General features: G+C 40.8%; 1 pseudogene; it reads right to left on the reverse strand.

Annotated features, from left to right (window-relative positions):
* Positions 1-2,141: 2,141 nt before the first annotated feature.
* LOC107806843 (cytochrome P450 71AU50-like) overlaps positions 2,142-25,557 on the reverse strand; it is a 30,593-nt pseudogene continuing 7,177 nt past the window's right edge.

A 25,557-nucleotide genomic window follows, 5' to 3' on the forward strand; every position in this document is an offset into this window, starting at 1 on the left:
TTTGCAGTTTTATGAGTATTTCTTACCCCTTCAATACACAACTAAAAATCATGACTACTAAAGAAATACAAAAGGAGCACTATTTTCCTAATTACTCCATTAGAACGGAGTTAACTTCAATGAGGAGTCAACACTATTCAATGATGAAGTAGTATTTAGAGTTGGTGTTGTGGGCCCCAGGTATCATAACTCTATTTAATATTACTGCCAGATTTAAGTCAGAAGAAGTTCTTTCTTAAACATAATAATAATAATAATAATAATAACAACAAGAAGTTCTTTATTAAACATAGTCATAACTATCCGTGGTGTGGCTTTTCTACACGTGGTCTCTGACAAAGAGTATACACGATTTACGAAAAGATATCCAACAGATCATGCGGGATTAAATGAAGAAACTTTTGATATTTCTATTGACTCTAGCAAAAGAGTCCAACTTCTATTACGCACTGTACAACACCCTCAAGCATATTGAGAATTAACTTACACTAAAACTCAGCTGAGCAAGTGAAAAGCATCGAATTTACCAAAACACCCTAACGATCCGAAGCTCCTTGTTTAACCGCTTCTATAATAGTAGTAATATATAGCAAGTGTCCCCCTTTATCCAGCGGTCCTTAGCCAGAGAACCCAAACCTGCCGATTGTACTTTGGGTCGTTCCCCCTAAATACCACGACATGCATTTCGCCATACGGGCGACCTCGGCCTTGGCTGAAATACTCGTCGTTATGGTGCCTTATACATACAACCACGGCTTAATCGACCCCTCGCCATTCTTTTTTACGCCGATCCTCGTATGATCAGATTTCGACCCATACAATTTGCACTTACTCACTCAAAGGATGTGAAGAGGTGTGAATCGCTACAACAAGATAAATGGAAAGAAGATATATCAACAATACCAATACATAAAGATAAAGAGATCAAGGTATTAATGACCGACAGCGGCGACGACGACAACAACAACAATAAAAAACCTAGTTTAATCTCATAAGTGGGATCTGGAAAGAATAATATGTACGCAGACCTTACCCCTATCTTATGGAGATAGAGAGGCTGTTTTCGATAGACTCTCGGCTCAAAGAACAATGAAAATAAAGCAACCAAGTAGAGAATATTAGCAACAATGTAATATGGTAACGGGCATGCATAATAAACAACCATTAAAAAGAAATTACAAAAATAGTCATAGTACTACTGGTCGGCCTAGGAGGAACACACTACTAGCTGTCAACATATAACCCTAATCCTCGACCTCCACACCTTTCTATCATGGGTCATATCCTAGGTAAGCTGAAACAATGACATATCCTCCCTAATTACCTCTTCCAATACTTCTTAGGCGTACCCCTTCCCTTAGACCCGCCATGGACATTGACTGACGACAGCGAGATGGTTAAATTGCGGGAAAAAAGGAGAAGAAGTTCAAATCATTGCTAAGATTTGAAACCACACAATGAAAGAAGACAGCGAGATGGTTCGACCTCAAAAAAGAAAAGAAAACCAAAGAAAATCACTCCGAAAGATCAAAGTCACAAGGAAAGAAGGAAGCTAAGATGCAGCTATAAAAAACAGACCCGAGACAATCCATCCAGATGATTGAAGACATAAAAGGAAAGAATGAAGCAAAGGCATAACTATACAAGAGGAAGAATAATCTGTATGAAGGCAAATGTTTGAAAAGTTCTAACTTTATTCTTGGAAAACATTACATATATAAAAAAAATTTCAGTGAACAAATTCTTTCAGTAGATTTACTTTATAAACAAAAGAGGAAAGAGAGAAAAAAATATTGGAGAGGCAATATACCAAAAGAACTGAGAATATTGGCTGTGTAGGAAATCTACCAAGAATTGTACTCAAGTCACCACAAAGAGCTTACAAATATGACTCTCTTGCAATTTAAGGGGCCAAGGCTAGGATATCACATTAGATTCGAACCAGTATAAAATATACCTGTCATTTATATTTCCTGCAATTTACTTATCAACAAGCTATTTACTTCTGCTTTACTATCTACTTTAGTTGACTACGTCTTCAGTTCTTCGACTACTAAAAAGACTACAATTCAATTGACCATCCCCTCTTCTACTTTCATATTCAAATCAAAGGTAGTGCATTTTCTTGACTTATTTTCAGTTTACTTTATATTCAGTAGATAAGTAGGAATTGTCAGTAGATGCTGAGCTCTAGCTATTACTAATCCAAATGTTTCAGTCATGTCAATATTTTCTGGCAGCATGCCATTTGGTAGCTCCCAATCAAAGCAGTGAACCAATTGTGCGACCACCAAATGAACGATGGTGAGCCCTAACTGCAAACCAGGGCAGCCTCTTCTACTCGAGCCAAATGGTAAAAGTTCATAATTTTGTCCTCTGAGATCAATGTTGCTTCCTTGAAACCTCTCAGGTTTGAACATTTCTGGCTCAAGCCAAGTGTCTGAATCTCTCCCTATTGCCCAAACATTGACCAAAAGGGGGGATCCTTTAGGTATATGAAAACCATCAACTGTGCAATCTTCAATAGACTCATAAGGAATCAATAACGGAGCAACTGGATGGAGCCTACAACCTTCTTTTATGTCCATATCCAAATATTGTAGGTTTTCTAAATCTGATTCTTCCACCATCCTGTTTTTACCAACTACTTGTTCCAACTCACTCTGGAGTTTTTTCCTTACATCAGGGTGCGGTAAAAGTTATGTTAGAATCCATTCAATTGTTGTTGATGACGTATCCGTAGATGCTATCAGCAAGTCCTGGATACATTAGTATATTCTTTAGCTATTAAATTCACAATGTACTGAAAATTAAAGTTCTAAAATTGCATTCTATGATCAAAGATAATTAGAAAAAACATATTGCATATTTTATTGGGCTTTTTTTCATTTTGGCCCTTCGACCAAAATTAATTACAGGCAGTAGACAACATATAGAAAACATATACACTGCTTACGTATATAGTATGTATATTATATCTATATTTATACTTAATATACAAAATATTTACATTTGCCTACTATAGTTTTGGAGGGCGGCCCAATTGTTTGACCAAAAAGTTTTAGGCCCTTTTTATTAAACGAATTTAATAAGAAGATAGAGGGTAAATCTTAGCCAAAGACAATCACTTCTAGATCAGGAATTACAAACATGTATAAACCATTATAGCTGAGCGTGAAATGCCAATATAGTCCCCCTTGTACTCCACAATATAATGAAAGGTGGCAATTTACATAATATCAAATGGTAAAGAGAAATAACAACAGAAACGATTCGCCCGACTGTGGGCTAGACAGATATGTATTTTCTTGAGAAGGTTGAATTACAGATGAATACCAAGATTTTAAGCTCTTTTCTCCTTTTGTCGATGGATCTGAGGTCATGGACCATCTTTCCTCTTCGAGAGGTGTGTTCTTCTTGGATCTTTGGACTAGCCTCCTCTCGTTACTCTCTCTCCTAGTATTTATATAAAACACTTTTATTACCCATCGGTCCTTAACCAGTGTACCCCCATCTTTTGAATATCCTGCGGAATAATCCTTTAAAATGGCTAAGTGTCGAACTAGCCGTACGGGCCTCATGAGTGCTCGACTTCACCCATAGCCGGACTGCTTGCCAGTGTGTTGCTTCCTAAATGTGACTTCGGCTTGGCCAACCCCAGGCCGTTCTCCTTTAAGTAGACTTCTTTTGATCAGATTTTGACCCATACAGTTAGTCCCTCCGCCTGTTGGGGTCGTCTTCGGACGAGCTCGATGGGCGGACCCCGCCGATTTGCGAGTTGAGAAATCTGAGCATCTTGGTCGAGTTGCGAACCTTTGATGGTGAGATAACGATGTGATGCTTTGAGAGCTGATCCTGATCGTTACGTTAGTTTCGAATGACGTCAATCTGTCATGCGTCATCATGGCGCACGTTTTCGATGCATTACGTCATTACCTATGCTTCTTCCGTTCTGGAGTTAATGTGGCGGCATTTGGTTTCCCGCTCGGGATGCCTGTGTTTTTATAAATATAGAAGAAAATTTCTTACTTGGGTTACTAAGTTTTTTAATCCTTCGAAAAGCTTCAAGTTTTCCCTTCTCCTTCTTCCGAATCTTGCATTTCCATCTTCCTTCCTATAAAGTTTCTTGCTGTTATTACCCTCTTCTCCTCATCACTCCTTATCTACGCAACCAACAAGGAGATGGCTAGTGCATCCTCTAACTCTGATAGAGCTGCCGACGCTGTTGTGTCAGAAAATGATTTACCCTTTCATGAAGAAGGGGTAGTCATGGAGGAAAATGAGAATTTTCCCACTGTAGTGAGATAATCCCACGTTCGGGGAAGACCAGGACTGATTTCAAGAACTTTTCTAACGATGAGCTTGAACCCGTTGTTTCAGAAATAAATGTTGCGGCGCTCGCTGCACTCAAGACTAAATGGAGAATTCTTGGCTACATCGAACTCATACTTGCGGGCAACGACGTCATGCAAATACATCGCCCGGGGTATTGCGTGTCTTATGCGTACCCATTCGTCATTGGTTACACACTTCCCCTTCCTTCCCTGGCAGAGGACTTATGTCACTATTATGGGGTGTGCCCGGCTCAACTCTCTCCGTATATATTCTAGCTCTTCCTCATGCTTACCAAGTACGCGGAACTGGCCGGCCGGGGGATTTCTCTCCTTCACTTGCTTCATCTCTCCGTACCCAGTTTTCACAGGGGTACTATGATACATCTTCGTCACCGCGGGACCAAGGGCTTGGTGGTGAAGATGAATGATAAGACTAATCGCCGCTTCTGGGAGAACTTCTTCTTCGTGAGGACGGAGCACGTGGTGTCGAATCCTAATGTGTTTCCTGAGGAGTGGAATTAAGCCCGTAAGTTTTTATTTTTTCTCAAACGGCTGCTCGTTGTCCCCTTCTAGTAATCTGATTGTACTTCTTTTACCTTTTTTCTTTATTTTGCAGCCGAGAAGGAACCTCCTCCGCTAGTTGTTGATATCTGCGAGTGGGTGAGTCAGGTTTTTCCCCATACAATAGGGATTCATGAATGATCGCCGTTCCACGAGAGATTCGGGCATAGACCCTCTACTGGTGAGTCATCTCGTCTTGCCCTTGGTCACTTTGCCCTTTGTTCTGTACTTCCCTCCCCCTATTTCCTCTTTGGTTTAAGTTTCTCTTGTTGGTAGGTCGGAGGGTCATGAAGAGGGCGAGGGCTAACCATACTTGCTTTCTGTCAGTCGAGTCTCTTGATCGAACCTGTACCAATTGCGCCTGCAAGTGAGAGCGTTCATGACGTTGCTACTTTACAAACTATGTCCCCTCCCAGACTTCAGCCGTCGGGAGGTTGCACCATCTGGCGGAAGCTCTGATTCCCACAGTTCATTTAGTGGATGAATCGTCTTAGGACTATGGCAAAGAAGCTCCATTAAAGACACGGAGAATAAGGGCTGATGGGATACCCGTGATTGAGGGGCCTTCGAGGGGCGATCCCGTGTTGGCAGTGTCTGAGCCTGATGGTGATGCTAATTTAGACGAGGAGACTGTATCCCCTTTGGACGTGAAGGTGGTGCCCGTTTCTGGAGTGGGGGAGTCTACCGTGGTAGGGGCAGAGCTCAGAGGCCGCTGCGGTCATTCTGAGTGGTCCATCAACTTCACAACAGGCCCGTGCTCCCTCTTCGGCCAGCGAGAGGGCAAAGGGCGTGTTTATAGATGACTATGAATTCGGTCCAGATATTGACCCCGAGGACATACGCATATTTGAGGCAGGGTTCACTCGGGTTGAGGCGAGAACAGACGTTTCCTCCCACGTGATCGAGATTTCTTCGGATTGCGATTTGTTGGAGGACACGGTGAGCCTGGTGCCCCAATTTGCCCTTTTTTGTTCCGCTAATGAAAGCAGGGCCCTTCAGGAAATCGGCGATATCAACCTGTCACGGGGTGTAGCCGGAATGGCTTTAAGGGTGAGTTCTTTATTGCTTTCTTCGTTTATCTACATCCTTCTTTGTATTATCAAATCTCTTCCTAAAAATAATCATTTATAATTTTTTCTGTTATATGCTACTAGTTCCCGAATCTTTAAAATAGTTATCAAATCTAATTTGTGAAAATTACCTATAAATAGGTAATAAATTTATAATTTCGTCACATAATCTATCTATATATTATTAAAAGAAGAAAATGCATCACACATTAAGCCAAGTGGCAGCCTGAAAATAGGCCATTTGACAATTTATGACAAAGTTAGTAAGATTAGGTAATACTAATTAGTTTCTTTTTGAATTTAAATTTAAACATACTTAACTATTTTTTTACCAAAAAAATTATTTTTATATATTTAAAATTATTTCTATTTAATGTTTAATGCCATCTTTCAAGTTTGACACTCAGAATCATCTAGTTATAATTATCATCTACCGATATTATGCTAATGAAGACATTATTGCTGAAATTGAGGAAGGAGGTGGGCCTTCTGATATTCCTTTAGAAATGCAAGGCAATTCTTCTACTAATATGGAGGTGTTGTGTGATAGACGTAGAGATAAAATTATTGAAAAATATTATCATATATGAGTGACTTTACTTATTATTTCATGGTAGATTATCAATATATAGTAATTTGTGGAATAGACTTCTAATTTATACTGAATGATGTATTTTGATGATTCAAATCATCATGTAACAATAAGTAATTATATTAGATAATAATATATGATTTGGTATAACTATATATGTAAAATTGATTTAAATCTTTAATATGTTTATTTACTTTATGTTTTATATTTTAATTTAATTAAATAAATAATAATAAAAGTCTGTTACAATAAATATTTGAGTTCATTTTTCTCTTTAAAAGAATTATAAGATCTTGGTACTATTCTTTTTGGTAATTTGACACTCAAAAGTACTTTTTAGAAAGATTGGCCAAACACAATTTGTTTACCAAATGTTGCAAAAAGTATTTCGTAAATAAATTGACCAAACATAAACTGTTTTTTTTTTCAAAAGTACTTTTGAAAAAAGTACTTCTCAAAAAAGCACTTTTCAAAATAAGCAGATTTTAGCAGCTTGGCCAAACGGGCTCTAAAACTGATGCCATGAACAAACAGTGGAAGCTGAGAGAAGCTTCAGACAAAGAAGAAGATTTGACTAAAATAGATTCAAGTCAGAGGTACATCGGAATAGGGTAGGATGTTTTTTGTGATAGTGGGGGTGAATGAAAGGTTAATTGAGAGTGACGAGTTTATGGTCGGGTTACAGGGCAGATAAGATATGGTTTCAGGTATTTTAAATTAGAGATGGGTCAATTGAGTTTGGGAATGATACGTGGCTTGCCATCTAAAATAAGGGTAGATTTGAATAAGTGTATAAGGGACTGATGGCGGCCTACTCCACACTATTATTGAGTAGCGAGAGAGGGTCGGAGCAACTTTTACTATTTAGGGTCGGGATCGATTTTCACAGAGAGCTAAAATTTGGAATCAAGTATCTATCTAGTGTAGAGTTGCGTATGTGTTCCAAATTACACTTCTACTCATTTTTGGGGTTTTCTTTTTACTTCTACTATTATCAAAATACAAATGGTAAATGCAACTAGATTAAGCTAAGAGTTAAACTAAAAAGGGTTGTTCAAATGGTTTAAAAGACACTAGGTTAATGACTTTTACCTAGGTGGTTAATTGACGGGTAATTGAATCTAAGACACGATTGACATAATTGGGGAGTATGATATAACCGTTGCACGATATTACCCACTCTACACCTCTCGGTGGTTCGAGTGATTCTGCCCGAATTGACTTTCTCAAGACCAATTAGGTATGCAAATTTGCACAAACAACTAGTGTTCAAGTCGGGTATTACTCTCTCGAGGTTTAGCCCTTTAATTGGGGCTATCAATCTCTTGAGTACGCCCCAATTCCTTGTTGGACCAATTTCGGAGACTTAGGCTCTCTTTTCTCAAGAAGAGCCCTAGTCAACTAAACACAAACTAGTGTTTCCAACCACTAATTCAGCAATTAACCATGAAATTGGCCCAAATATCAAACACCCATAGTCAATCTAGCCCTAAAATACAAGACCCATCAATTACCCACACTAGGGTTGAGCCACAACCCTAGCTTATGGGTCTAGCTACTCATAATTAAAGAAGAAAATCAAGAAATAGATGAAGAACAACTCATATTAATTAATCACTAAGGTAAATAACAAGTTTCAATGATGAAAAGTAGATAAAATTTCCCAAAATGGCTAAGAAAGTCGAACCCACGAGCGCAGCTACGTTACAAAACTATATGATACCCTAAAAATGGAAAAAGAAGCTATTTATACTAAGCCAAAAAATCTGAACAAAAATACCCCTGCGGGACTAGTGCAGACCGCACAAAATGGTGTGCGGCCGAACTAAGGCTCTGAGCTTGAAAATCTAATTCTCTGAACTCGGGTACTGCGGACCGCAAAAAATGGACTGCGGCCACGGAGCCTTCTAGTGCGGTCCGCATAAAATGGAGCGCGGAACGCATTGGCTTGAACTCGAAATTTGGCAACTCTCTGATCCTCCTTACTGCAAACCTCACTAAATTGAGTGCGGCCTCATTGATCTTAGTGCTGACCACACAGAATGGTGTGCGGCCGCATTGCCTTTGTGCCTGAATGTCATGCTCTCTGAATCTCACAGTGCGGACTGCACAGAATGGTGTGCGGCCGCACTGGCCTTGTTTTGCCTAAGCTTTGTCTTGTCTTGATTCTTGTGCAAGTTTCATTCCTTTTGAGCTGATATTTGATTCTTGTCACTTTGTTGATCAAACCTGCAATCAAGCACAACTTGTGAGCCTTTTGGGACTATTTTGTACGAATTTCTAATCAAAACATAAGCAAGAAGGTGTATAAAATGCATCAAAACCCCTTGTTATCAACTCCCCCAAACTTAAGCCTTTGCTTGTCCTCAAGCAAACAAATTAAGACCCACCCTTAAGAGAACATCCAAGAAAATTTCAGCTTTCCTAAAGTGACCTCATCTAGCATCAATTGGGGCTAACAATTGCCCTCAATATAAATGAATCATTAACAACTTTTACTCTTTCAAACACCATGATTAAGTGCAACACAAGAGCCTCAAGAGTTGACTCAACACATCAAAGAACTCTTTCTATTACTTTGGTCATTGTGGAACCCAAACTCACACATCCTCAACTCTCCCTAAGCAAACCTCACCTTTAGAATAGTGGCACTTAAAACGAGGTCAGTGGATTCACTCATCTCTCTCAAGAAAAAGAGTCACAAGTCCGGCTCTAAGTACCATATGCTTTCCCCTTATATAAGTCACCACTAATGTAAGTTTCATTCAACTCAAGATCATATAGGGCTTTTATGGAGTCATGGTGAAGGCTTTTGGTTCAGGGTAGGAAATATTTGGTCTAAGTAGGCTCCATCTTCCCTTAATCACTTCTTTTGCTTCATTTGGCACATATTCACTTGACTTTTTGAATAATTTTACTTCTTTCTAAGGGGTTAGAGAGACACACTGTCACTCTTTCTTATACATTTCAAACCTTTTCTCCTTTTTCAACTTTCCACACCTTTCATTCTTTGCTTTTCTTGAATCCCTTTTTATTCTCTTTCATATTGAACATTCTTTTTATCTTTTTGCTTTTTTTTATTACATTTCCTTTTCTTCATTTTTGTGCCCCTTTACAACTTTGTTGCAATCCTCTTCTCTCCCCCCAAACTTATACTTTTGTTATGTGCTAAGGAAAGATCGGGTGCCAAGAGAGGGTATCTTTTAAAATGGATATAGGCTTGTATTATGGGTTTTGAAGGAAAAAGATCGATGGCTCAAAAGAGTTGACTAGGGATCTTATCATTGGTAGGTTATGGAAGTGTTCAAGCTATCATTTGGACGAAGGAGAGGCTATAGTCATGTCTCAAGTCAAAATTCGCTTAGGATTTCACCTCAACAAACATTCAGGGCAAGTTCTAGACTAATGGCTCGGGACTTGTTGCAATGCAATTACTCACCACACAAGCTATGAGATCGCTAAAGACATAGAGTTGGGGGCCCACAACAACCTTAGATAAGATTTTAGCACACAATGTCCCGAAAAACCACTTGATTATCGATTAACACAAGAGTCTCAAGGCCACGACTTTCACCATACTAAACACAATAATCTGTTTTTGACCATAAGATCAAAGGCAAATGTGCTAAGCCCAAGTGAAGCTTTGCTTGAGGCACCCTTAACTACTAACTACCAAAAATAAAAAGAAAAACGGACTCAAACCCTTAAGAAGGTTGTCACGCCATCCATCATTGAAAGATCCACCCGGTTCACACAACACTCCACCTTTGGAAAGAACCGTGACATTAAAAAAATCAAATGCTTATTGCAAACTTTCAAAATAAGAAGCTACGAATCACAAATAAGAAGCTATGGAAAGAAAAATTGCGGAAAGTAAAATAAATATATACAAGAAGGGATTTGTCGAATATACAATAGATGGGATGAATATGTAGAATGTAACATAACTTTATATACAGACCCAAAGTAAACTAAAAGCACGAGAAATGTAACGAAATGTCAAAATTATATACAGACCAAAGATGAAAAATCAAGAAAGCATAAAAAATGTCAAGTATATACAATCATCCGAATTATATACAGACTAAAGATGAAAAATCAAGAAAGCATAAAAAATGTCAAATATATACAATTATCCGAATGTAGGGCCTACCCCCTCAAATGAAAGCTGGCATTGTCCCCAATGCCAACTAGACTAAATAAGCACAAAACATGAAAGAAAAAAGGATATAGGAATTCCCTATGGCCCGTCTGTCTGCATGGGCTTATGAGTGGTCTCTAGGTCCGCAGTATGCTCGGGAACCTTAGATTGGTTCCCTGTGGCCTGCTGCTGCTGGGACCTGGGCCTGGACCTGGACAGGCTCCGGAGGTGGTGCACCCTGTGGCTGACTGGAGGAGGTCTCCTGTGAGTCTGCCAGCTGGATGACTGTATCGTCAGCTCTGGGAATCATCCTCTTCCTCTTGGGAGGCCTCTATGACTGCTCTGGCTAGGAATGAGCTACAGGCACTAGGTCATGGAGCAGTAAGTCTAAAGGCAGCTGATCTTCCTTCAGTATGTCAACATCAGCTCTCAACTCCTTCACGAACTCCTTGGAGGCCCGTGTCTTCCTCAGCTTCTGAGTGTCAAGGATTTTCTTCTGGTTATCTAGTATCTCCTTGAGAGCATCCTCTATTGACTGGGGAACCTACGGGGGTGGAGGTGCCGACTGATCCTCTACCTTGGTAGTGAGTGTAGACAACTGGGAGGACGCACTCTGCATCCAGTTGTTGATACTAAGAAGTGCCTGGTTCAGTCGGTTGGCAGTAATAGGATGTGCACATGAGGATGGAATCTTCGGGTCCACTGAGGTGGATGGACCAGGAGGGATAGCAGTGGAAGTAGAGGCAGGCTCAACAGGAGTCACTACCACAACTGGCTCTTCAGACTGGCTAGTTGGAGCAGTAACTGTACCCTTGAAATTCTTGCTCTTGGGGTTATCATCCCCCTGCATGTTGTACCAGAAAAAGGGGCCTTCGTTTTGACTTTGATGTCGAAGGGACTCTCTTCCACTTTTAGATCCCGAAAGTACATAGTGATAAAAATGGGGAACAAGTAGTTTCTGTCATGCTCAGCACCCACTATTGTAATAATTCTTGACATCACATTTCCTACATTTATTGGGTACCCCGCCATGATCGACGCCACCAAAACTTCCCGGTGAAGAGGTAGGGAGTTATCATGTGTCGTGGGGTCAAACTTGCTATATACAAATGTCTCCTACCCCCGTGCCTCAAAATTCAGACTATGTCTCAGAATCTTGACGCCCGCAGTCAACCAGTCAAGGGTGGTACCCAGGATTGCCAGGTATTATGCTAGCCAGGGACGGACCTCCTCACCCATTTCCATCTTTGCCATGTATAGGGTCTCATCCTCCTCATTGAAGCCAAGGTAATCGTTTATTGTCTTCCCATCAAATAGCACTTTCAGGTTTCGAACCTTGGAGCCCTTTTTAATGTGGGCAACGTTGGTGTAGAATTCCTTGACCAAGTGTTCGTTGGCATCCACACACTCATCCCAAAAATGTTCCCAGCCTACTCTCGCCCTAAACTGCCTCATCACATTGGGGTTATGAGGTAGCAAGTCTCTATCTACAAAACTCCTCTCCGGGATCAACTTCCTCACCAGCCACCATTCCCTGAATTTATTATATGCTACTTCACTCACGGATCAATCTTGCCACGCCTCCGGTTTCCTAGTTCTAGCAGCCCCATCAACCTGAGGTTCACCCCCTTCTCCTATTTCTCCTTTTCCTCCTACTTCCTCATCGTCTCCTACTGCACCCTCTCCGGATAATGAAGTTGTGGGAGAGGTGGAGTATTCATCCCCACCACCTTCAGCTGATCCCTCAGACGACCCAGAAGACACATTTACTGATGCTTGGGCAGCTGGGGAAGTGGGATGAGTGTCTCTTAGTCTGTGCCTCTCCGACCAGTCAGGGATATATTCTAGGATTGAGTCTGAAGATATATCCCGAGAGGGCTCGTACTCACTCCCAGACATGTCAATGGCCCTATCAGCAGCTTTAATCATCTTCCTCATTTTTTTATGTCTTGCCGGGCTTGGGGAGTGAGTCTAACAATTTTCTGTTTCCCTCCCTGGGAGGATTCACCTCTGCCTGGTTGTTCAAAACCTTTACCTCGTTGTTTCACCATTGTTTACAAACATAATCCAATAAGCTCATTAGTATCAATAGAAGTAGTTAAGAAACAGAGGTGCAGAACAAGAAGGAAAAGTTGCATATAGTTTTCAGAAGTCATGCAGTGCGGACCACACAAAATGGTGTGCGGTCGCACAGGGGTCAATGTGGACTGCACAAAATGTCCATGCGGTCCGCACAGAGGTGGGGTTCAGACCACCCACTCCCTGTATCCAGGTAGTGTGGACCGCATAAAATGTAGTGCAGCCGCACAGGGACAAATGCGGTCCGCACAAAATGTAGTGCGGCCGCAGTCCCCAAAGTTCAGTTTCCATGACAATTAGCAATGCGGTACGCACAAAATGTTACCGCGGACCGCACAGGGACACCGCAGACTGCACAGAAACGACCGCGGTCCGCACTGAGTGCCCAGCTGTGGCACTAAGTTAGAGTTACATGAATTTTGATTTTAAGCCCAAATTTACACCTAATAACAGTCCCTAAGTAGTTGCCCATTGTTTTTAACTACAGAAAGCTTACTCTAATCAAGTGATTAATTACCCTAACCTAATCAATTGAAGAAAACACGTGAACAAGAGAAATAAAAACCAAGTAAAACAACAAGGAAAAGAAAATAACAAAATTAAAGCAATTAAATTGACATTAAGTTACCAGATGTGAGATGGAATGAAGGTTAACAAGTCTAAGCAATGATTTACGAGTAACAGGCAGGATGAATAGTGCTTTTAATATTTCTGAGAGTAAAGGATCGAAAAGTGTAACTGTTGGGCCTCAGGGACTATTTATAGAAAAAGTTCTGGGGCCCAGCTTACCTACCCCAGTGTGGACCGCACAAAATGGACTGCAGTCCACACTGCACAACAATTTGCATGCTTGAGGAGGCAACACACTGCGGTTCACACAAAATGGACTGCGGCTGCAGTGGTCTACCGCGGACCGCATAAAATGTAGTGCGGCCGCAATGGAAAACTTTAGAGAGGTCTACATTTCACCCTTCACCAGTGCGGTCCGCACTAAATGGAGTGCGGTCACACTAACAACTTCAGAGACCTTACATTTTTTCCACTATGTCCTGCACTGCACCAATACAATCCTGTAATATCTCACAACCAGTTAACCCAAAAATCAATCCTACACTACAATGAAAATCAAATAAAAATAAGAAGAAAAACACATGGGTTGCCTCCAAAGAAGCGCCTGACTTAACGACGCGACATGACACAGGTTACCATCACATCATTTGAAATGGAGAAGTGCCACCACGTGGCTGTCATCAAATTTTCCCAAATAGTGCTTGACCCTGTCACACCTCCTTTTGGACCACGCCCGCATAAAGGGCGCAGAGGGAGTTTTTCCAATTAAAGGACAATCGAAATGAGATTTTATTTAAAGATTCAGAGTCTCCACTTGGGAGATTTAGGGTGTCCCAAGTCACCGGTTGAATCTCGAAGAAAAGATTGACTCTGTATTACAGTCCGCGAGCCAGAAATCCGAGTAAGGAATTCTGTTAACCCGGGAGAAGGTGTTAGGCATTCTCGAGTTCCGTGGTTCTAGTACGGTCGCTCAACTGTCATATTCGGCTTGTTTATCTGATTTTAATACATGTCGAACCTATGTGCAATTTTTAACTATTTACCGCTTTTATTATTGTTATTTTTAACGAGAATTGCAACGTCGTAAAAATACATCTCGAACCACATCACATCCATGCACCCGTGGTTATTGACACATTTCAATTCTGTTGAGATTTGAATTTGGGTCACATAAATACGCACCCGAATTTGAGAAGATAAGATTATTAAAATGCGCGCCTAAAGCGATTAGCGTATTATTATTTTGGGGAAGGCCGTGAAATTTTGCTAAACGGCCCATCCCGAAGTCTAAGTATTTAAAATAACCATTTATTGAGGGCCCCGCCGTTTGTACGTTTTATTTGGTGAGGCTCGTCTCATATTTTATTTAAAGGATATCCTAAAGCGACTAAGATTTTTCTATTTTTTTTTCTAAAGATAAAAGAGAAGGTCCTAATTAGTTAATATTATAAAAAGCGGGCTTCGAGTTCAAGTTCGAGTCCAAACAAAATGACGGACCTTTTAATTTGAACCCGCTACCTAGCTCAAAGCCCCAAACTTATATTGTGTTAACTATATACTGAAACCTTTAAATCAGGCCCAAATTAAATGGGCCAACTAATTCTACTTGTGAACGAACAACAACAGGTGGGCCTTGAGGCAACCCCAAAACTGAATGAGGCGTGCCAAGCTGCATAGGAGAGATCGAGGGATCGAGCCCCTGAAGTCAAACATTTACTTATTCATTTGCAGGTCATTAGGTAAGCATCGTGATTTTATGGTGAAAGCAGTACGTCGTTCTACTTGGAACAACTTGAACAAAATAACCACAACACTCTTTATGGGCCAATTTTAACATGCCATGATGTAGCAAATAAACAATCCTATTTTAGTACAAAACACATGACGACCATTACTAAAGGTTTATTGCAATGTGAATCGCTTTCAAATAACTTCACGAAACAAATTACCAAAACTGAAATTAATCTAACTATCCTATTAACCTAACATAAAACTAAATACAACCACTGCTCGAGATCACAGGCTTATATATGTTCAAGACATATCGAGTGATAATCTAGCTAATAAAGAAACAGTTTCAGTTTATTTATACAGTCATGTCAAATAGAACTAACAGCTGCATTTCCATTTCATCTCGACTTCAACTTCAAATTCGAGCTTACATCAACACAGGGTTTTTAGAATGTGTACCTGGAAATGGAATACAATGGAGGAGAAGAAGGAGTGATCATCACAACAGATAGCACAACACAACAACAACAGTAACAGATATCCAACAGCAACTCAGGAAAACCAGTTAAAAATTCCCCAGCTATACCAAACAGCAACACAAACAAACCAACACAACAATAACAACACCCAAAATAAACCTAACTTGAAACCAACTTCAAACCAAAAGAGTAGCAGAAAGCAGTCCAAGAGTCAACTTTAACTAGACAACACACTAGTTTCAACTTCAGGAAGGAAACCAAACAACTACGACAGACCCAGCTTACTCAAAATCAAATTAACAACAACTCTGGACCCCAATGGCATAGTAACAAACTCCATGAACGCCTAACCTTTTTTCCTTTCAAACTGATTTTCCCAAGCTAAAGAAGAAACAAGAACTGACTTAACATCTATCCTAGACTGATTTTAAGACCCTTTTCCATCGATTTTCAAACGTGTGACTTCTTGAAAGAGTGGTGTTTTCAAAAGCCAACCCTTTTTAAACTCTCAAACAGTGATCTTTTTTCTTCAGATTCAAAAAGCCCCTAGACTCTCTGGAAAAAAAACTGAAAGAGAACTCCTTTTTTTTTTTTAAAGAAAAACCAAGACCCCCATTTATACCCAACCCTAACCTTGCCAGCTCTCAAGAGCACTTAGGCAGAATTTTTTAAACTAATTCTGCCCATGATCTCTCTTTTAATTCCACTAGAATATGTTTTGTTCCCCACTAAACTTCTTTTTATTTATTAATCCCACACGGGTATGGGCAGCCTATTTTTCTATTCAAATCCCTTAAACCTTGTGAAATGGTGCCCATGATCCCTTACACAACCATCAACCCCTCCACTACTGTTTTAAACTATTTCATTATTCAAATGGTACTTTAGTACCCTACTGTCAGAATATTCAACTAAGCCATTTGCTACACTGATTCAATTATCTAAATGAGCTGAATTTAAACTCTAAACACCTCAGCTATAACCAATCTAGCCTATCAAATTCCTAACAACTAAATGACTAAAGCTGAATTCTAATTGGAACCAACAAACTGAACTTGAATCAAAACCATATTAACACCACACGGACCCCAACAGAATCATTGAAGCTGAAACTGAAACTGAATCAAACATCGCGCTGATACAGGGATTAAGCTAACACAATTCTAACCTAAACAAGAACAAATGAACACCGAACGAAACAAACTGAACTCATATGAAAAAAAACATGGTGAATAACAATGAGAAAGGGAAATTGGAACAATTTGAAACAAATGATACCAACAGGCTTACTTCAACACAAAATTAGAACAGAGAAGAAACAGGAGGGTAAACCTACGGGAATGAACCAAAAATTAAACTATTATCATGCTAATCTAATATTCAAGCATAACAGACTAATCAACGACACTTATTCAATCGATTACACAAATTATAGCATATAACAACCGACAACAAACAGAAGCAATGATAAAATTGGACCAAATAAAAGGTCTGAGGGAGAAAGAAAAGACGAATTTGAACTCATCTTAAACAAACAAACAACAAAACATGAAAAACAAACAGAAAACAGAAAAAATACATCCGAACTCAGACCTATCTCTTACTCGCTCTGCTCGTAACTCCGACTTGAGCCTTTTGGGGTAAAAACGGACTTTAATCGAGTGTTCTCGACTGAGAACACTCGACTAAAGTCGGTCAGGACCTCAAACCCTTAGCTTCGTACACAACCTGAAGCTGGTTCCTCTAGGGCTTGCCTTCGATTTGAAATTCGAAAGGCTTTGACAAGATTTGGGCAGAACCTGGGTGAAATTTGGGACGGGGGTAGCTAGGTGGTTCAGTGGGTGTGAGTTTGGGAGGGTTTAGGTTAGGCGCCGCCACCAGGGGATCTTGTGGCGGCGCTAGGGTTCTTGGCTCAAAATCAATATTCGAGCGGCTGGGACTAGATTCGAAGGAAGAGGAGGGTGGATTTGGAGAGAAGAGGTCAGGGCGGAGCTGTGATGTGAAACTGGGGGTCATTGGACGAACTAGGGTTCCGGCCTTACTTTCGATCTAATATTCGAAGCAAACGGCTGAGATTCGAGGGATAAGGGTTAGGGGTTCTGATTGGGGAGGTCGAGGGGAATTAGTGGTGTAAAGATGGGGTCGCTTGGACCACCGAAACCGCCATGAGGTGATTTCCGGTGGGCGGAGCACGGTGGTAAGAGGCGGAGGATCTGTTTGGTCTCTGAAGCTCAGAGACGAAGATGTGAGGGAGGGTTGGCTTGGGGGGGGGGGTATGGTTTGAAGTATATATATATGAAGGGGCAGAATGAATCCAAACCGCTCGATCTGATAAGATTAACGGCTTGGATCCATTCATTAATGGGAACGACGTCGCTTCACTTACCTCGAGACCAGATCGGTCTTGGATGGGAATGGGTCGGGTATTGGAGGAGTTGATCTGGACCATTCGATCCAATCAAACGAATGGTTGAGATTGACTGACTTAAAACGACGTCGTTTAGATTAGTCGCAGGTGGACTGGATTTGGGGCGGGTATGAGCTGGTTTTTGGCCAGGTTTGGCTGTGTTTTGGATTTGGGCTTGGCTAAATTGGCCCAACTGAATTTTCCTCTTCTTATTCTCTTTTTTTCAATTTTCCTTTTCAACAATAAAACTAAAAATCCTAATTAAATTATAAAATCGACAATTAACTAAAAATATTGACTCTCAATAATAACTATCACACGAAATTAAACATCAATAAAGATAAAATCACACAATTCGAACATTAAATGCAAAAAATGCAAAGTACATATTTTTGTGATTTTTCCATTTTGTAAAACAAACTTGATTGTTTAATTAATTCCTAAATTGTAAAATTAAATCCTAAATGCACATGCAGCACATATTTTGTATTTTCCTTAAAACATGCACAAATAAATCAAAAACAACACAAAACCGTTTTTTATTTGAATTTTTTGGGAGTAGTTCTCATAGGGCAAAAATCACGTGCTCACAACTGCCCCTCTTTGTCCGGAAACACGAAGAGCTTCCGTGCAAAGATAAAGTGAGCGGATACGAGTGATTTTTGCCCGTTCGGCTACTCCGTGTGAAGCATTTTTTGAAAGATTTGACCGAACCTCTGCTTCAAAGGTTTCCTACATATCCCCGGCTAAAAGGGAATCAGGTCAATGTAGTTCGGGAAGTTTTGGTAGCTGGGACTACCATGGGACTACATTTTCCTGTTACTGTTGCTGCATGCTGTTTCTACTGCTTTTCGATCTCCTTATTACACCGTGCCAAAATAAAACAAGAAGCTAGACTTAAACTAGGAATTACAAAATCTTATCTATCTCCGACTTGTTCTTGTAGTCTTCTTTCTAGTTTCTGCGATGGGATTCGTGCTGGGGGTATTTTGTTGTAACCCTCCACATTACTGACCTCTAATTTGATCTTGAAATGTATTCCTCTGTTCTGCAGGCGGGCTCCTGACTTTAACAACTTAAAAAGTAACGCCTCTGTTCTACGGGTGGGCTCCCGAATGCAACAACCTAAAAGTAACACCTCCGTTCTACGGGCGGGCTCCCGACTGCAACAACTTTAAAGTTTAACAGCCTCCATTCTACAGGCGGGCTCCTGACTTCATCAACTTAAAATTTAATAACCTCCATTCTACAGGCGGGCCCCTGACTTCTTCGACTTAAAATTATAACAGCCTCTGTTCTACAGGCGGGCTCCTGACTTCTTTGACTTAAAATTATAACAACCTCCGTTCTACCCTGACTTCTTCGACTTAAAATTATAACAACCTCCGTTCTACAGGCGGGCTCCTGACCTCAATCTTGAAATTTGTTCCTCTGTTCTACAGGCGGGCCCCTGACTTCGTTTTGAAATGTACTCCTCTGTTCTACAGGCGGGCTCCTGACTCCAACTTGACTTTAAAAGATAATACGGCCTCCATTCTCCAGGCGGGCTCCTAACTTCAACGGCAATTCAAAGATAATGCAGCCTCCATCCTCCAGGCGGGCTCCTAACTTCAACAATAACTATTTCTCCAGAATATAAAACTTTCATTCTCCGGGCGAGCTCCTGACCTCAACAATTTCTTAAAAACATAACACCTCCGTTCTTCAGGCGGGCTCCTGACTTCAACAACTTCCTAAAAATATAACACCTCTATTCTCCAGGCGGGCTCCTCACTTTAACAAATTCTTAAAAATATAACACCTCCATTCTCCAGGCGGGCTCCTGACTTCAACAACTTCCTAAAAATATAACACCTCTATTCTCCAGGCGGGCTCCTGACTTTAACAACTTCTTAAAAATATAACACCTCCATTCTCCAGGGGGGCTCCTGACTCCTTTGACTTAAAATATGACAACCTCCATTCTACAGGCGGGCTCCTGAATCCTTTAACTTGAATCATCTTCTTTCAGAACTGCTTCCCTCAAAACTGGTGTTTCATTCCTCTGAAAACTGCTGGGAATAACACCAGTGTTTTATTCAAAAATATGTTATTTTCCTCCTTTAAAGACTACTACCCTTAAAGCTGGTGCTTTTCCTTCCACTGGAACTACTTCCCTTATGACTTGTGTTATCTCCCTTCCGAAATTGCTTCGTTTAAACTTGTTTGGTCTTGTTCCGAAACTGCTGGGGATACCATTTTCCCCCAAACTTGTGTTATCTTGCTTCTTCCCCAAGTGGGTACCGGACTTCCGGAAAATTTTCAAAATGAAAGAAAATTTTCTGCCCCAGTTTGACAATCTTTCTTGTATCATGATGTCTTTTCATCATCTATAACATTTCCTGTCCTTGCTTCAAATCAAAGAAAATTTTTTGTTAGTTTAAAACATGGTGAATGGTCGTGCCACTCCTGATGGGGATGGTTTTCTCTTTCTCCTTTCCCAGCTTTGTGTTCCATTACATTACCAAAGCTTGCTGGGGATGAGATTATTTGTTGGGGATGATATTCCTGCTGGCGATCATATCCCTGATGGGGATGGTTTTCCCCCTCTTCTTTCCCTGCTCCGTGTTGTCCGACCCTCTTGGAACTTGGTCGATAATCTGCCAGGGATGCTCTTGTTTCTTGATGATTCTTTATTCACCAATTGTTGCTTCCCACTTTTCTCCATACTCTCCCCGAAATCCTAGACCAATCCATCATTTGGTCTTGCAACGAACGTCTTTCTCGTTCCATTGTATTATCTTTGGCCCGTCCTATCCACATTGTGTTTTTGCACAATCTTGGCAACTGGTAATAAGATCTGAAAATCCTTTTCAAAAATAAATTGCTGGGGAGATAAAGTCTTTAAAAATAAAAAATGATGAATTCAAGAAAATAAGAGAAGAATAGTTTTCTGAAAAATGTTGGGGAGAAGAAAAAGGGAAAAGAACTTATCTGAATGGTACAACCGATCCCAATGATCACGTAGTGCATTTTGGATTAACCAACACAGTCTATTTATATCAATCAATCTTTCTAATGGTCTTACTTTGTTGGGGATATGTAAGCGCCCAATTCTTTTGTCGACTCAACATCTTTGCACTGCTTGATGCCTCGACGGATCCTTTCCGTCAATTTTATCTTGTTTGATTCTTTTGACCCCTTGTCGCCTCATAGTGCCCTTCGAGGGGTTTTCACTATTAAGACTCTCTCATTTCCCTCAACTCTCGTCGCCTTATGGTGCCTGTGAAGGTTTTCACCGATAAGACTCTCTCATTTTATTTTATTTTTTTCAGCTGGGGATTGGAGTGTTACCGATATGACTCTCTCTGCTGGGGATTCTTTCGGCTATCAATTCATTTCCAGCTTATGATCCTCTTCTCTGCTGAGGATCAGAGTGTTATTCCCGACTTCCATTTGCATGACTTGGCACTTCCCGGATACTGATCGGGAGGTCTTTTTTTGGACATCAATATGGGTTTTTGTGTATGGCTAACAGAAAAATTTAAAATAATTTTGATGGGTAAAACATTACAACTCTTGGAATCAACTTTCTTTCCCCAAAATTATAAACACAACTTCTGTCCCAGTTTTCTTGCTTGGGGACTTTTGATTCTTATTACACTATGACCGAGCCGTGAGGCGCCTACGTATCCTTTTTGAATAATCAGGTCAAACGTAGTTCCCAATTCCTTTGTTTTCCTTGTGACTTTTCTTTTGTCTTTATTATCATTATTTTTCTCTTCTCTTTTTCTTTCATTTTCATTACTAATTCCAAAAGAGGGGTATGAAAGAATAAATAAGGCTAAAAAAGGGAAGCAAAGGTTGAAGTGTTTGGATGGAAGAACAAATTGCCTCCGTCATTTCATTCTCCGATACCATGCCAAATGCAAACAAACAACAATTACAATTAAAAGAAATCATACATAATATCTCTTAACTGCGTCAGAATTGATAGCCATGTCAACGCATTTCCCTTCGATATCTGTTAAACATAAAGCGCCATTGGACAACACTCTGGTTACAATGAATTGCCCTTGCCAATTCGGGGCGAACTTGCCCTTTGCCTCAGCCTGATGTGGGAGGATGCGTTTCAGCACTTGCTGGCCCACTTCAAACTTCCGGGGACGCACCTTTTTGTTGTAGGCTATTGCCATTCTCTTTTGATATAACTGGCCATGACACACAGCTGCCAACCTCTTTTTATCAATCAAGTTCATTTGCTCCAAATGGGTTTTGACCCACTCGTCATCATCAATCTCAGCCTCAGCGATAATCCGAAGGGATGGAATTTCATCTTCTGCCAGTATTACTGCTTCAGTTCTGTATACCAACAAATAAGGAGTTGCCCCTACTGAAGTACGGACAGTAGTGCGATAACCCAACAATGCAAATGGTAATTTTTCATGCCATTGCCTCGAACCTTCTACCATCTTCCGAAGTATCTTCTTTATGTTTTTGTTGGCTGCCTCAACTGCTCCATTCGCCTTGGGACGATATGGGGTGGAATTACGGTGTGTAATCTTGAACTATTGACATACTTCTTTCATCAAACTGCTGTTAAGATTAGCGCCATTGTCCGTGATGATCACCTTTGGGATCCCAAATCTACAGATGATATGGGAATGAACAAAATTTACCACTGCCTTCTTAGTTACCGACTTGAAAGTTTTAGCTTCAACCCACTTAGTGAAATAATCGATGGTCACCAGAATGAACCTATGACCGTTGGTAGCTGCCGGCTCAATAGGTCCAATGACATCCATGCCCCAGGCAACAAATGTCCATGGTGCTGACATTGTATGCAATTCTATCGGCGGAGAATGAATCAGATCTCTGTGTATCTGACACTGATGGCATTTTCGCACGAAACTGATACAATCACGCTCCATAGTGAGCCAATAGTACCCTGTTCGAAGAATCTTTTTCGCCAATACATATCCGCTCATATGTGGCCCACAAACTCCAACATGTTGCTCTGTCATAACTGTCGTGGCTTGACTAGCATCTATACATTTCAGCAATCCCAAATCTGGTGTTCTTTTGTACAACACTCCTCCACTAAGGAAAAATCAATTTGCCAGTCGCCGAATGGCTCTTTTTTGATCTCCGGTGGCCTGCCCCGGGTATATCCCCATCTTGAGGTATTCCTTGACATCATAGAACCATGGTTTTCCATCCAGTTCTTCCTCTAACATGTTGCAATAAGCATGCTGATCACGAACCTGAATATGCAACGGGTCAACATAAATTTTGTCTGGGTGGTTCAACATTGATGCTAAGGTGGCCAAAGCATCGGCAATCTCATTATGAACTCTTGGGATGTGTCTGAACTCCACTGATCGAAATCGCTTGCTCAGATCGTGCAAACATCGTCGATATGGTATGAACTTCAAATCCCTTGTTTCCCATTCACCCTGAATCTGATGCACCAGGAGGTCCGAGTCTTCCAAGACCAATACGTCCTGGACATCCATGTCTGCAGCTAGCCGTAAACCCAAAATGCATGCCTCATACTCAGCCATGTTGTTGGTACAATAGAAATGGAGCTGAGCTGTAACAGGATAATGATGTCCTGTTTCAGAAATAAGTACCGCTCCTATTCCAACTCCCTACGCATTTGCGGCTCCATCGAAAAAAAGCTTCCATCCTGGTTCCTTGGTCATTTCCAACTCATCTATATGCACCACTTCTTCATCAGAAATACGTCCTCAAGGGCTCGTATTCTTCATCAACAAGATTCTCAGCCAAGTGATCAGCAAATGCTTGGGCCTTCACGACCGTCCTCATCACATAGACGATGTCGAATTCTGTGAGTAATATCTGTCATTTCGCCAATCTCCCTATGGGCATAGGCTTCTGGAAAATATACTTCAGTGGATCCAAGCGTGAAATGAGATAAGTAGTATATGATGACAGATAATGCTTCAATTTCTAGGCCACCCAAGTTAGGGCGCAACATGTCTTCTCGAGTTGAGTGTACTTAACCTTATAGCCTGTAAACTTCTTGATGAGATAATAGATGGTTTGCTCCTTCCTTCCTGTAATGTCTTGTTGCCCCAGTACGCAGCCAAACGAATTCTCCAGGACCGTTAGATAAAGAATTAACAGTCTTCCCGGCTCAGGTGGAACCAACACAGGTGGATTTGATAAATATCCTTTGATTTGGTCAAATGCTTCCTGACATTCTGCCGTCCATTCTACCACAACATCTTCCTTCAGTAGCCGAAAAATGGGTTCACAAGTTGCTTTGAGTTGCACAATAAACCTGTTGATATAATTCAACCTTCCCAACAGACTCATTACTTCTGTCTTGTTCTTCGGCGGTGGCAAATCTTGGATGGATTTGATCTTTGACGGGTCCAACTCAATGCCTCGCCAACTGACGATGAATCCCAACAGCTTTCCAGATGGAACACCAAATTCACATTTGGCCGGGTTGAGCTTAATATCGTACCTTCGAAGTCTTTGGAAAAACTTCCTTAGGTCTGCTACGTGGTCTTCCTGATGCTTGGATTTTATGATCACATCGTCCACGTATACCTCAATCTCTTTGTGTATCATATCATGAAACACAGTAGTCATTGCTCTCATGTACGTTGCCCCAACATTCTTCAAACCAAATGGCATTACCCGGTAGCAATAAGTCTCCTACGGCGTAATGAAAGCCGTCTTTTCCGCATCTTCTTCATCCATCAGAATCTGATGATACCCAGCATAGCAATCCACAAAAGACCCGATCTCACGTCTGACATAATTATCGATCAAGATATGGATATTGGGTAATGGAAAGTTATCCTTTGGGCTTGCCCTGTTCAGATTGTGGTAATCGACCCACACCCTGATCTTCCCATCTTTCTTCGGCACTGGCACCACATTAGCCAACCAATCAGGATATCGAGTGACCCGAATAACCTTTGCTTGCAGCTGCTTGGTTACTTCCTCTTTAATCTTCACACTCATGTCTGTTTTGAACTTCCTCAATTTCTGCTTGACGGGAGGGCATACCGGGTTAATGGGCAATTTGTGAACCACTAAATCCGTGCTTAACCCCGGCATGTCATCATACGACCATGCAAAAACGTCTTTGAACTCAATAAGTGCTTTGATTAGTTCTTCCCTAATATTTGGTGCAACGTGGATGCTTATTTTAGTTTCCCTGATATCATCTGCATCCCCTAAATTGATGGCTTTTGTGTCATTTAAGTTGGGTTTGGATTTCTCTTCAAACTGGCTTAACTCTCTGTTTATCTCTTCGATGGCTTCGTCCTCATCGTATTCCGATTCATCATCATAATCGACCTCTTGTACAATTAGTTCGGAATCAGATTGATTTTTTAGACTGGGTTGAAGATCCGTTGTGCATGCCATGTCATTAGAACCAATATAAAGAGAACTGTTCAGAAAGAGAAAAGAAGAAAACAACATTAGAACAAAATAAGAAGAAAAAAGCTTTCACTTTATTAAAATACGGGATAACAGAGTTTCACACTTTGCCGAATACAAAACAAAACTAGATTACAACCCTGGAATAATCCAAAAAGACAAGAAAGAAAAATCAGAGCCCACTACCAA

Source organism: Nicotiana tabacum, chromosome 11 (genome assembly GCF_000715075.1).
Source record: "Nicotiana tabacum cultivar K326 chromosome 11, ASM71507v2, whole genome shotgun sequence".
Classification (NCBI taxonomy): domain Eukaryota; kingdom Viridiplantae; phylum Streptophyta; class Magnoliopsida; order Solanales; family Solanaceae; genus Nicotiana; species Nicotiana tabacum.